Genomic DNA, 12,350 nt, shown 5'->3' on the forward strand with positions numbered 1-12,350 from the left:
CAAGTCTGAAGTCAAGAAGTAGGCTGGAAGAATGAGCAAACAAACAAAAAATAATTTCACCATAAAAAGCTATTATGATAACAGAGATATATAAGACACAAACTCAGAAAAGAATAACTCTAAAACATCCATAAGCAAAGCCTTAAAGTAAAACACACCTTGGACACAAATTCAACTAGAAGTCCTAGAACAGGTGGAGAGAGAGTTTAAATAAAAGAGATAAAATGGTTTTTTAATAAAAAATAATAGTGGTAGAGGTAAAAAAAAAATAAAGAAATATGAACTATGGAAGAATTGGAAAGGAAATTAATAGCTTGGCATAAAAGATACAAAACCTGACCCAAGCAACAAATTCCCTAAAAATTAGAATGGACCAAATACAAGGCAATGACTCCATGAGACAAGAAATATTAAAAAGAAGTCAAAAGAAGAAAAAAAAAGAAGAAAACCTTAAGTAGCTTATTAGCAGAAACAACTGACTAGGAAAACAGATCAAGTAGAAAAAAACTGAAGAAACACTGGACTACCTGACTACCATGACAAAAAAAAAAAAAGAGCCCAAGACATTATTATTATTATTTTTATTTTGCTTTTTGGAGGGGGGAGGACAGGGCAATTGGGGTTAAGTGACTTGCCCAAGGTCACATGGCCAGTCCCGTGCTAAGTGACTGAGGCTGGATTTGAACCCAGGTCCTCCTGACTCCAGGTCTGGTGCTCCATTTACTGCACCACCTAGCCACCCCTACTTATAAATATTAAAAGAACGCTACCCAGATTTCTTAGAATTAGAGGTCAAAGTGGAAATAGAAAAAAAAACCCAATGGTCATCTCTTGAAAGAAATGCCAGAATGAAAACTTCCAGAAATATCATAGCCAAAATCCAGAGCTTCCAGGTCAAAGAAAATATACCGCGAGCAGCTAAAAAGAATTCATGATCCAAATGGCTAGAGTCAGGGTCACACATGGTTTGGCAGTTAACCACCACTATATAGTAGCAGGCAGTTTAGAACACAGTATTTCAGAAGGGAAAGGATATAAACTTATACCTAACAATAACTTAGCCAGCAAAACTGTTTATAATCACACAAGGGAAAACATGGATTGCTAATGAAATAAGGAACTTCCAAGCATTCCTCATCAAAAGAACAGAGCTGTGTAGAAACACTGAAGTTCAAACATAAGACTTAAAAGAGTCATAAAAAAATTAACAAGAATAAACAATGATAAAGGTCTAGACAAAGATAACGTGCTTACATTCCAATATGGGGAGATGATGTGCATTCCCGCTGAACCTTATCATCATCAGAGGTCATAGAGTAGACAGAAGAATCACTGTTCTTATATCTTAATGATATTAAGAGAAGAGTGGAAAGAGACAGATAAATACATTAGATGGGGAAGGAAAGGAAAGTTAGGGAAATTTATCTTGTGTAATCATCGTAGGTAGACATTTATGCAAATAAAAAGGGAGTGAGGAAAGTAGCAGCTAGTATCTGAATCTCACTCTCATCTGAACTGGTTAAAGAATGGGAAAATGCGAACACAGAGTTGGGTTTGGAAAAACATTTCACTCAATAGGGAAGTAAGAGGGAGAGGGGAAATGGAGGAAGGATGAATTAGAGGGAGGATAGATTAAGGGGGAATTAGTCCTAAGTAAAATAAATTCTAATTAAGGTTGTGTATATATTGCTTTTTGGAGGACAATTGGGGTTAAGTGACTTGCCCAAAGTCATACGGCTAGTAAGTGTATCAACTGTCTGAGGCCAGATTTGAACTCAGGTCCTCCTGACTCCAGGGCCGGTGCTCTATTCACTGTGCCACCTAGCCATCCCAAATATAGTTCTTTTTGAGGTAGCAAAGAATGGGCATTTGAGAGGGTGTCCATAAATTGGAGAATGACTGAACAACTTCTGTATATAGATGTGATGGAATAATATTGTGCATAAGAAATGATGAAGGGGTTGGTTTCAGAGAAACCTGGGAAGACTTGTTTGAACTGATGCAAAATGAAGTGAAGAGAATCAGAAGAATTAAATAATGACAATGTGATGAAGACAAGCAACTCTGAAAGAATTAGGAACTCTGATCATTGTAATGATCAACCATGATTCCAGAGAACTAATGATATAGCATGCTATTCATTTCCTAGTAGGTGAAGGACTCAGAGCACAGAGACATTTTTCCAATGCAGAAATTTGTTTTGCTTGACTATACAGACACACCTTGTTTTATTGCTCTTTGCTTTGTTGCACTTCACAGATATTTCATTTTTTACAAATTGAAGATTTGTGGCAACCCTGCATTGAGCAGGTCTATCAGTGCCATTTTTCAACAGCACATGTTTATATCATGTATCTGTGTCACGTTTTGGTAATTCTCACAATATTTCAAACTTCATTATTATCATATCTATTATGGTGATCTGTGGTCAGTGATCTTCAATGTAATTGTAATTGTTTTGGGGCACCAAGAACCCATAACTGGGTTGATGAACATTGTGTGTATTCTGACTGCTCCACAGACTAGTTGTTCCTGTCTTTATCCCTTTCCTCAGGTCTCCCTATTCACTGAGATGCAACAATATTGCAATTAGTCCAATTAATAATCCCACAATGGCCTCTAAGTGTTTAAGGGACAGGAAGAGTCAGTCAGCACAGCAAACTTCATTGTCTCATTTTAAGAATTTGCCACAGTCACCCCAGTGTTCAGCAATCAGTCAGCATCCAGCAACATAGAGGCAAGATCTTCCACCAGCAAAAAAAGATCACCACTTGCTAAAGGCTCAGATGATGGTTAGCTTTTTTTTAAAGCAATAAAGTATTTTTTTAATTAAGGTATAAACATTTTTGTAGACATAATACTATTGCACACATAATAGACTACAGTTTAGTGTAAACATAGCTTTTATATGCTTTGGGAAACCAAAAAAGTCATGTGACTTGCTTTATTGTGATATTTGCTTTATTGCGACGATCTGGAACCGAACCCATAATATCTCCGAGGTATGCCTGTATTTATTTTAGAGGTTTTGTTTTTCTTTTGTCCTCAGCTGTTGGTGGGGTAGGAGGGTGAGAAGGTGGATTTTTGTTAATTAAAAAAATAAGCACACACAAATAAATGAATGATTAGTAAGTAAGTGAATGTAAGGAATTTTAGGCAGCTTTTGGAGTTTAGCTATGACAGGGAAGAGAGATAATAGCTTAAGGGATTACAGAGTCAAGTAAGGTTTTTTAAGGATGGGGAAAAACTAGATATCTTTGTAAGCAACAAAGACAGAACTCTTAGTAAAAATAATAGCTAACATTTACATAAGGTTTACATACATTATCTCATTTGAACTTCATAATATTTTGTGAGTCATTTTGATTCCCATTTTACAGATCAGGAAACAAACTGACAGAGGTTGTGATTTGCCCTCAGGCATATAACTGATGAGAGTATGAGGAGGGATCTGAAGGAAGGTCTTTCTGACTCCAAGTCCAGCAAGCTATCTACTAGGGAGAGGTTGAAGGTTAGAGAGAAAGAAAGGATAATTTAAGGCACAAGTTACTAGATGATTCAGAAGGGGATGGAATCTGGATATCAGAGGCATTGGACTTGGCAAGGAAAAGGCCACTTCACCAAAAACAAACAAGGACAATGTCAAGAAATTTTATGGTATAGAATTAACATACCATCTACAGCCTACCCCCCAAAATCTTATCCCCACCCTGAATAGTACTCCAGGTCTGAGACACATTCTGGGTAAAGGCCAGTATCTAGCATCCAGTTCACCACTATAGTTCATGAAACCCCACTGATATGTTTCTTTTACCAGCCAATTAGGGAGCACATGCATTAAATGCAAAAGACATAGAGTCAAACAGCATAGCAAGGTACTGATGAAAACTTGATCCCTTAAACACGGTGGTGTCTTCTCTCACAGATTACAATAGCATGAATAGGGAGAGAATATATGCAGTAAACACATGTGAAAGGGCACAAACAGATATCCTTCTTTGTGGCCAGGGTACATGCATGGTGGAGTAACTCACATTTCTGAAGCTAGAGAGTCACTGATATTCTCTGGTGAAGTCATCATGTTAACTGCTTTCTCAGCTGATTTAGGATTTTCTGTTACTCTGCTTTTTTTTTTTCTACTGCATTCCTTTGGACTCTTTCAGTTCAATTTTTATTTGAGTTATGGTCATAAAGTTCCTTTTAATTCCTACTATACAACTGGTCCTGGCAAATTATTTTCCAGCGTTGCACTTAGAAATTGCAAAGGAGCTGAATAAAGTTGTGGTAGGGAAATTGCTTTCAACCCTCCATCATGGCCCCCTCATGTTCCATGCAAATTACAGAAGCTGGGATTGAGAAAACTGAAAGAGGCTAGCAACCTTTGCCCCACTCCCCATCCTCCCACTCTCCCAGCAACAGAATCATTGCCTTTGGTTCTGCTTTCCATCCAACACAAAAGTGCTGGCCTCTCCACATATGGGAGAAGAGGGAGATCATGACAGATGGCCTCTCAATTTTCTCTTGACTTTAAGACCTCTATTTCTTTTGCATCTTTCCCTAATCTCTTTCTGTTCATACCCCTTTCTCTTTGACTCCCTCTCTCACTCTCATCTTTCTTGCTGCCTGAACTGTCCCTCCTCAATTGCTCTCATTTTTTTCCCTCAAACTAAAATCACATTTTGACTTCTATTTGTGTCTTACTGTACCTAAATATAGGAAAAGGAGGCTGGGAGAAAAGATATTCAAAAGGGAAGAAAGGGAGGCAACTAGTGTGAGGGGCATAAGACTAAAATGGTCTATGCTATGCCATATGTCTCTAGTAAACTAAAATCTTGAGAATAATACTATACATGAAGTATTTTTATATTAAGTTTTATTTTAAAATAGAACTGTGGGAACACACCCAGGAAACAGAAGAAACATTTTGTTAACTTCACCATTTTGCCTAGAATTAACTGGTAGTTTCCATTGCTAGGCAAGAGGAAAGGAAAAAAAGGGGTTGGGGGTGGCCAGGTGGCACAGTGAATAGAGCACCTACCCTGTTACTAGCCATGTGACCTTGGGCAAGTCACTTAACCCCAATTGCCCTGCCCTCCCCCCTCCAAAAAGCAAAAAATTTAAAAATTTAAAAAATGGGGGTGGGGGAGGGAAAGGACAAAGCAAGTTGTTGATGGAGAGATAAAAAGAAGAGGGAGAGAATAAGAGAGTAGAATCTGAAAAAAGATATGCAATAGAAACAGCCCGTTGAAGTGGGGAGACTACTAGAACTGGAGTCAGCAAGACCTAGGTTTAAAATCTGCCTCAGATACTTTGCTATGTGACCTTGGATTAGTCACTTAACCTCTCTGGGCCTCAGTTTCTCCATCCATAAAATGGGGATAATACATCTCTCAAAAGGTTGTGATGATGAAAAGAGATGCTATATGTAAAGTGCTTTGCAAACCTCAAAGCATTACAGAAATGTAAGCTATTACATTGTGAAATAGTAGAAAGTCACCAAAAATTTGTCTTGTGGCCAACTGTGCTTTAGGTCGCCTAATATAGATCTAATAATAGAGATCTATAGATAGAAGGCATTACTGTATATCTAAAGTCTACTTACTATGTATTATATGCACCATATATATTTTAAGTACTAATACAAGAGATACAGTGTAGCACAGTGGATGGAGCTACAATGTCAAAAACAGGTTCAAGACTTGCTTCTGACACATACTGGCCAAGGAATCCTTGGCAAGTCACTTCAATGTTTCTACAGTTGTCAATTGCAAAGGAGCCAATCTGAATTGGAAAAGGGAATCTGCTCTCCCAGGAGTTCCCTACACTAATGAAATTACAGGACCAATTCCTTTTCTAGGCCCTATTAGTAAAACATTTCTATAGAAAAAAAACCAACCCTGATGTCACATTTACCTAGGCTATGAAACAACCTGGGGGAAGAAAAAAAAAGGCTTTTGAAATTTAATTTCTTTTCTCATGTAGTATTCTTTAATATATTCAATAACTATATTACAAATTGAGTGACTTTTCTACATCCAGAAAATTAAGTCACTCGCCTTAATAACCTGGTTGATCTGTACACACACAAAAAAAACCAATTTGGGGCCTTCTTCTGAAGGACTCTTAAAACAGCCCTTCCCGTTTTCAGCAGGTGTGATTTCTGATTTCTCTTTCTTTGCTTTATGGAGAATAAGTTTTAGTTAGTGCCCAGCCAGAACTTCACCTGGCAGTGGGGGTGATGGATGGTAGTTGGTTTGTTTGCTTTCTTTTTTCCCCCCTTGCTGACCTAGAGCGTTTCTTTTCTTCATCAGTTCAAAGGCATGGAAAGAGTTAAGGCCTGTGAGATGACTGCTGGATAGTAGCCAAGAAATGGAAAAAAGCCATGGCTCCTGGGAATAGACAGCTAGCTAGCTGAGGATCCAATGGGTGTGCATCATCGTTGCTGCCAGCGTAGGGCAAGGTAGAGAAGATCGGAGGGGGAGGGAAGGGAGTGGGGGTAAAGTGGGGACAGCGGAGAGATGGAGATTTAAAGGGAAGGTTTCTTAGCGCGGGGATTAAGGGTGAAGACAGAGTCAGCCCTAGCTGCTGTGGTAAATGGAGTTAAAAGAGAACGTTTTTCAGAAATTAAATCAGAAATAAGGTGTATGTGTGTATATGTATGTGTATACGTAGGTGTGTGCGTATTTGGAACTTGCTCCAAACCCGACTTCTAGTGAAAAAAAAAAAATAGGGGGCAAAGGTGGCACAGCTCCCACCCCGCCCCCTTGTCAAACACCTCGGAAGGTGCCCCGACAGTTGAGCAGGGCTGTCTACACCGTCTCGGGCTCATGAGGCCCTTACAACACAGATCTGGGCCAAAGTTTTTGGATTTTTAAAAGTATTTCTCTTCCCATCTCGTAGCCCACCGAGTCCCGGGCCGCCTGAAGGGGTCCGTGGGACTTCTTTCCCCAGTCAGGGGGAGGCCGCGGCGGCGGTGGTGGCGGCAGTGGCAGCAGCTCTGTGCGCTGAGTAAGTTGCCTGCCTGCCTCCTCCTCCTCCTCCTCCACCTCCTCCTCCCAGATCAGAGTCGGCAGCACAGTCAGTCCCTATCTCTGTCACGCAGCCAGCAGCCCCTGCTCTCTTCTCCTTCTCCTCCTCCCTGGCAGCCCCAACCCTCACACAGTTATTTGCGTGACCAACCCAAACCGAGAGGGAAGCGTGGGGGGGAGGGGCTTAGACCCGCCTACTCCTTCCTCTCTGGCTCCCAGGCCTACTCCTCCTGCTTTTCATTGGCCGCAACAATACGCCCATCACCTCTCTGGCAGCGCTCCGATTGGCGGAGGCAGCACATGGTGGGGGGAGAAGAGAAGAGAGCCGCCCACCAGCGAGAAAGGGGTTCCTCTTCTCTCTCTCCTTCACCCCTCCTCAGTCTCAACGTCCACCCACCTCTCCTCCCCCCCAACTCTCATACTCTCCTTCCCCACCCCCAAATTCTCGGCAGTGTCCTCAGAAGACTCATTGGACCGGGGGTGACGCCGGCCGCTTAGGGAGCAGCACTCCCATTGGCCGCAGCTCGCGTCCGTCCCCAGGGCGGGCTTTGCCATTGGGCGTCTCCGTCCTGCTCCCCCACCCCACCTTACACACCCCGCCCTCCAACGCCTCGCCCCTGGGTCGGGTCGATCTACCGCCTTCCCCTTCTCTCACGGATCTTCCTCAGCCTCTTCCCCCACCTCCTCCTCCTTCTTCTCTTCCTCCCCTTCTCTCCCCTCCCCTCCCAGCATCTTCCCTGTCCAGCTGGGCGGGGACTGCTGTACGACTCAGTAAAGTCTGTGAGTCACTGCACAACCCATCAATCCAATTAAATGTCTTGTGCTAGTCGAGCAGGCGGTGCTGCCGCCCGCCGCCGCCGCCGCTGCTGCCGCCAGCGCCGCTCGCTGCTGCTGCTGCTGCTGCTGCTGCTGCTGCCGCCGCCGCTGCCTCGGCTGCCGCCGCTGCCTCGGCCGCCGCCGCCTCTCCCAGCTCCCCTCTGATCCATGGCTGTCTGTCTGTACTTGTTACAGTGTAACCTCCTCCTCCTCATGAGCGGCAGCAACTTCCCCCTCAGCCAGCCTCCTCCTCTGCTCGGGGACTGCAAAGGGATGGGATAGAGCAAAAGCGTCTCCTCGCTGCCTCCCTGCCAGCCCGGGCTTTCCATTAAAGTCTGGTCCTTGTTCCTTTCTCAGCCTTTTTTTTTTTTAAAGAGTCACTGACCCAACGCTCATTCTTTTTCATTCCTTTATTATCCTCCCTCCCACCTCCTCCAGGGGTGGTGGTAGTTGGTGGGTTTATTTTGGGGAAGGGGTTACTCTTTCCCCTTCTCACCCACCCACCTTCTCATCCCTTCACCTCAGTCTATTTCTCCTTTGGACTTTATTTTCTTTTCCCCATCCACCCCCCCCCCCCCCATCCCCCTCCCCCGCCTTCTCCACTAAGTACCTTTCCCTTCCCAAACTCCCAATCATCTACTCCACTGACGCACCGACACCCCCCACCGCACACATCCACCCCCTCCAGCCAGCCAGACACCCTGCCTTCCCTCCCTCCTAGTGTTGGAGCTAGACTGTGAGTGGAGTTCTTCGGAGAAGGGTGAGTACCAGACCGAATCTGTCCTCTGGGGTTTTTCAAAATGTAGCTGGTCCACTTTTTTTTTTTAGTGGGGGGGAGGGGAGAGATCACGTTGTGGGTTTAGAGGTTTCTTGCCCTACATGAATTTGAGGTGGTAACTCCCTCCCTCTTCTCTTTCCTCCCCCCCTCACCTCGTTCATCATTCTTAACGTATACGTAGGTATTGCCAGGCGACTTCAGGGTAATGGGATATTTATAATAATCAACCCTAGTGGGATGCTTCATATCTTTAAGATGCCTTCGTGAGCTGCGACTGTTAACCTGATGTTATCTGATAATCCATGCTGAATACAAACAGGATAAAACAGCTAATTAATCTATTTTCCTTGAAATTAAAAGTTAAACTTTTATTTAATGCAAGATGGACCTGAAGGAAGAGAGATTATTTTCTCCCCTCTCTATTTAAAACGTGGTTTGGCTGAGAGGGGAAAGATAGGTTACTGCTTAAATGGCATATCTTAGTATCTTGCTATTGTTAGCGCTGTTATCACTATTACAATTAGTAAATCATACAGCTGTAAAGCATAGAAAGTCTTCCATCTGAACCTGTTGGAAACGGTAGGATGAAAAATCTGATTTGGCACTTCAACCTTCACTCACCCATTTTGTGCCTAGGTATTGCAGCATATTCAAAATTTAAGTTCCTTAGTTATTAGATACAGTGGAATGAATTGCATATGCTGAGAGTTTTATGCCTCTGCTATCTTTCCTTTTGTATATTTGATAGCCTGTCACATGAAGTGATGATACATAAGTTTAGTAGGATTTTAATTGGCTTTTTGCTATTAGTGGCTTCAGTGTTGACAAGTTATGTATGTCTGTAATATACCTTCATATCTAACTTATAAGTATATTCTTAATACTTTAATGTAAGAGGAAAGTCACAGTTATAAAAAAGACTCAGTAACTACTTCTGATGATGCGTTTGAGACTTCCAGCTTTTTTTTGCTATTTTATACTGAGTAGTGCTTTTTAACCAAATTCTGTACTAGCTATCTCCAAGATTCAAATTGGGCTAAATAAAAATACGTTTTGAAATGTTAAAGAACAGAAAAAGCATCCAAAACACCCCGGTAGTTCAGTTCCTTATTCATTTTCATGCCCATCAAAATAAGTTTTTAATAAGTGTAATTAAAAGAATAGGTTGTTCCTACATGGAAATCTGCCAAATTCCATCAGGAGAATCCTTTCAGAAAGTATGCCTCACTATGGAATTATACTAGTGTTTTTGCTGATTATGTAAATAATATTATGGTGCTGTTTGAAAAGTTTCTAGAAATAAGGTGCTGATTTGTGGAAATCTTGTAATATTACTGTAACAATATGTTAAATAAATGAAATAAATCATACAATCTTGTACAGTTTTTTTAAAGCTTTTTAATGTAAAGAATTTAAATATTTGTTTTATTTTAGAATCTTAATGACTAACATTATGTGTATGGGGCAAACAGTCCAGAAACTCTTAGATATTTTATTCTTTCTGTGGTAACGCCATAGTTTCTACCTGCTGAAAACACCTGATTCCTTAAAAGGATAAGTATACCCTAATAGCTTTAATTGGCTTCTGAAAATGCAGATGTTAGGTGAAACATGTTTTATGGGATAGTTGACAAATTTTCAAAGGCTATGTCATAAGTGTTCCAACTAGGTGATCAACTACATTATTTGTATTTGGTTTTGTAATGTTAATATGCGTTTTAGTATAATGAATTAAAAGTATGTTACTGTAAAATAACATTAACTCTGTCAACCTCATGAATTGTGCCTGTACTGTCTTTTATGATGCTTGTATGCCTGAAATAAATAACTATTGTTTTTTTTTCTCCTCAGGATGTTGATAGAAAATTGCATGTTCTAACCTTTTAGAAGTATAACTTATGCCAATAAAATAAGCAAATGATTTTTGTGAGTATTTTCTGCTTTGAACCTAATGAGAGATGTGTTGTGGAATTCAGTGCTTCTGTTCTCAAATTCTTATATGACCCTGAGAAGAATAGTCATCTTATAAGATAATAGAATAATGCTTTTATCAGTGTAACAATTTATTTTCAGCTAGCTGAATGAGTTGTAGATCAAATGTAGGAAGATGCTATTGTACATATATATTTTGTTTTGAACTGCAACTTTTCTATGGAGAATACACTTTGGGGAAATGCCATTATGACTTGTCTTAACATATTAATACATCTGGAAATTGTCAATTAGTACAAGAACCTGTACCTGCAAGCTCATCTTTGACATCTGACACTTGTATTTTTGGTATGATTTCTAAATTTACTATCACTCACTAAAGTGGTATAATTAATTTTAATTGTATAAATTAAATTTTCTTTTAGTATCCAAAGTCTTAATGTTACTTTGTTATTACTACAAAGAGTGATAAGAGCTCATCAGAAATACATACATAATTTGTGTAAGGATTTATTTGAATAGAAAAACTAGTACTTACTTTTTCATTCACAAGAGAAACTTATTCATAATGAGCAATCTTAATAAAATATGAATATATAGTAGACAGGAAAATGAATATAAAACTCATTTAGTTGTACTGTAAACTTCACAACATGCTTAATAAGATACAGTTCTTTTAAGAGAAATGATTTTTTAAAACAATCGAAATTTAGGGGCACATGACCATTCTTCATTTATAAAGTAATTTTATATTTACTAATGAAATCTCAATTAATTACTATGTGCCTACAAGTTATAAAATTCAAAAAGTGTATTTTAAGAAAGAAGAAAGTTACAGTGACAAAAGGTTAATGGTAATTTCTATCAGAAGTGTTGGACATCGAATTTATTTCAGTATGCCTCAGATGGTGCTTTTTAAATGTAGACCTAAGCATTATATTATTTTACATACATGGAAAATGTGTTAATCGTCTACTCTCTGAATATACACCAATTTGATTGGCTAAACTCTTCATTTAGAAAGATACCCTCTTTAGTAAAGGAGTTTTAAAAATTTCCCCAAATGAAAGGCTTTTAACAATTACACATGTAACCATTAAAATTGTTTCAATTTTGTATCCTGCCATTGGATTTCTTATGGCCTTGTTTATTTGCAGAACACAAGGTGCAGAACATTTATTTTTCAGATGATACATCTTGGCATGACATTGACATGACATTGTTTCCTATGAAGTTGTACAGGTATATGCTGGCCTCCTACAAACTTAGATCTGGTGCACTTAGATGAAAAATTATGTTTATGATGAAAAAAGATTTGATGGAGAGTTATAAATGACCTTTTTAGAGTTGGTGGTTTGTCATTTTATTTTTGCATCTGAGAAATTTGCACTTTATGATGCTCAGAAAAGTCATAACTATATAGTCTACTAGAGATTAAAGGGAGGAAAATATACTACAACAGTATCTGTTTGGCCTACTAGTAGCAACTGGATAGACTGAAAATCAAGATACTCTGAATTCTAACTCCAGATCTACTTCCAAATGACATTGAATATGATTCCTAACCTCTATTCCCATTTGAAAATGGGGAAGGGGGGGGGAGGGCGGCCAGGTAGCACAGCAAGTAAGAGCACTGGCTCCAGTGTCAGGATGACCTGGAGATCGAATCCCGGGCTCAGACACTTAGCACCCACCCAGAAACACCTGGCTGTGTAACCTTGAGCAAGTTACTTAACCCTGATTGCTTAAAAAAAAAAAAAAGAAAATGGGGGAAGGAATAATGCTTTCCTCAATTA

The 12,350-nt window shown here is 40.0% G+C and overlaps 1 protein-coding gene across 3 annotated transcripts in view; it reads left to right on the top strand.

Moving 5' to 3' along the window:
* The first annotated feature begins 8,458 nt into the window (after positions 1-8,458).
* Positions 8,459-12,350, top strand: part of SERTAD2 (SERTA domain containing 2) — a 158,473-nt gene continuing 154,581 nt past the window's right edge. For 2 of the 3 annotated variants that reach the window (XM_069068969.1, XM_069068970.1), the window contains exon 1: positions 8,473-8,604. The gene's annotated coding sequence lies outside the window, so the exon portion shown is untranslated. Of the gene's footprint in view, positions 8,605-12,350 lie in introns of all 3 variants that reach the window. The other variant, XM_069068971.1, reaches the window with a different exon arrangement.

The sequence above is a fragment of the Petaurus breviceps genome, unplaced genomic scaffold (genome assembly GCF_028583685.1).
Source record: "Petaurus breviceps papuanus isolate PSGF00001 unplaced genomic scaffold, PetGlider_PUasm1.0 90775, whole genome shotgun sequence".
Lineage (NCBI taxonomy): Eukaryota > Metazoa > Chordata > Mammalia > Diprotodontia > Petauridae > Petaurus > Petaurus breviceps.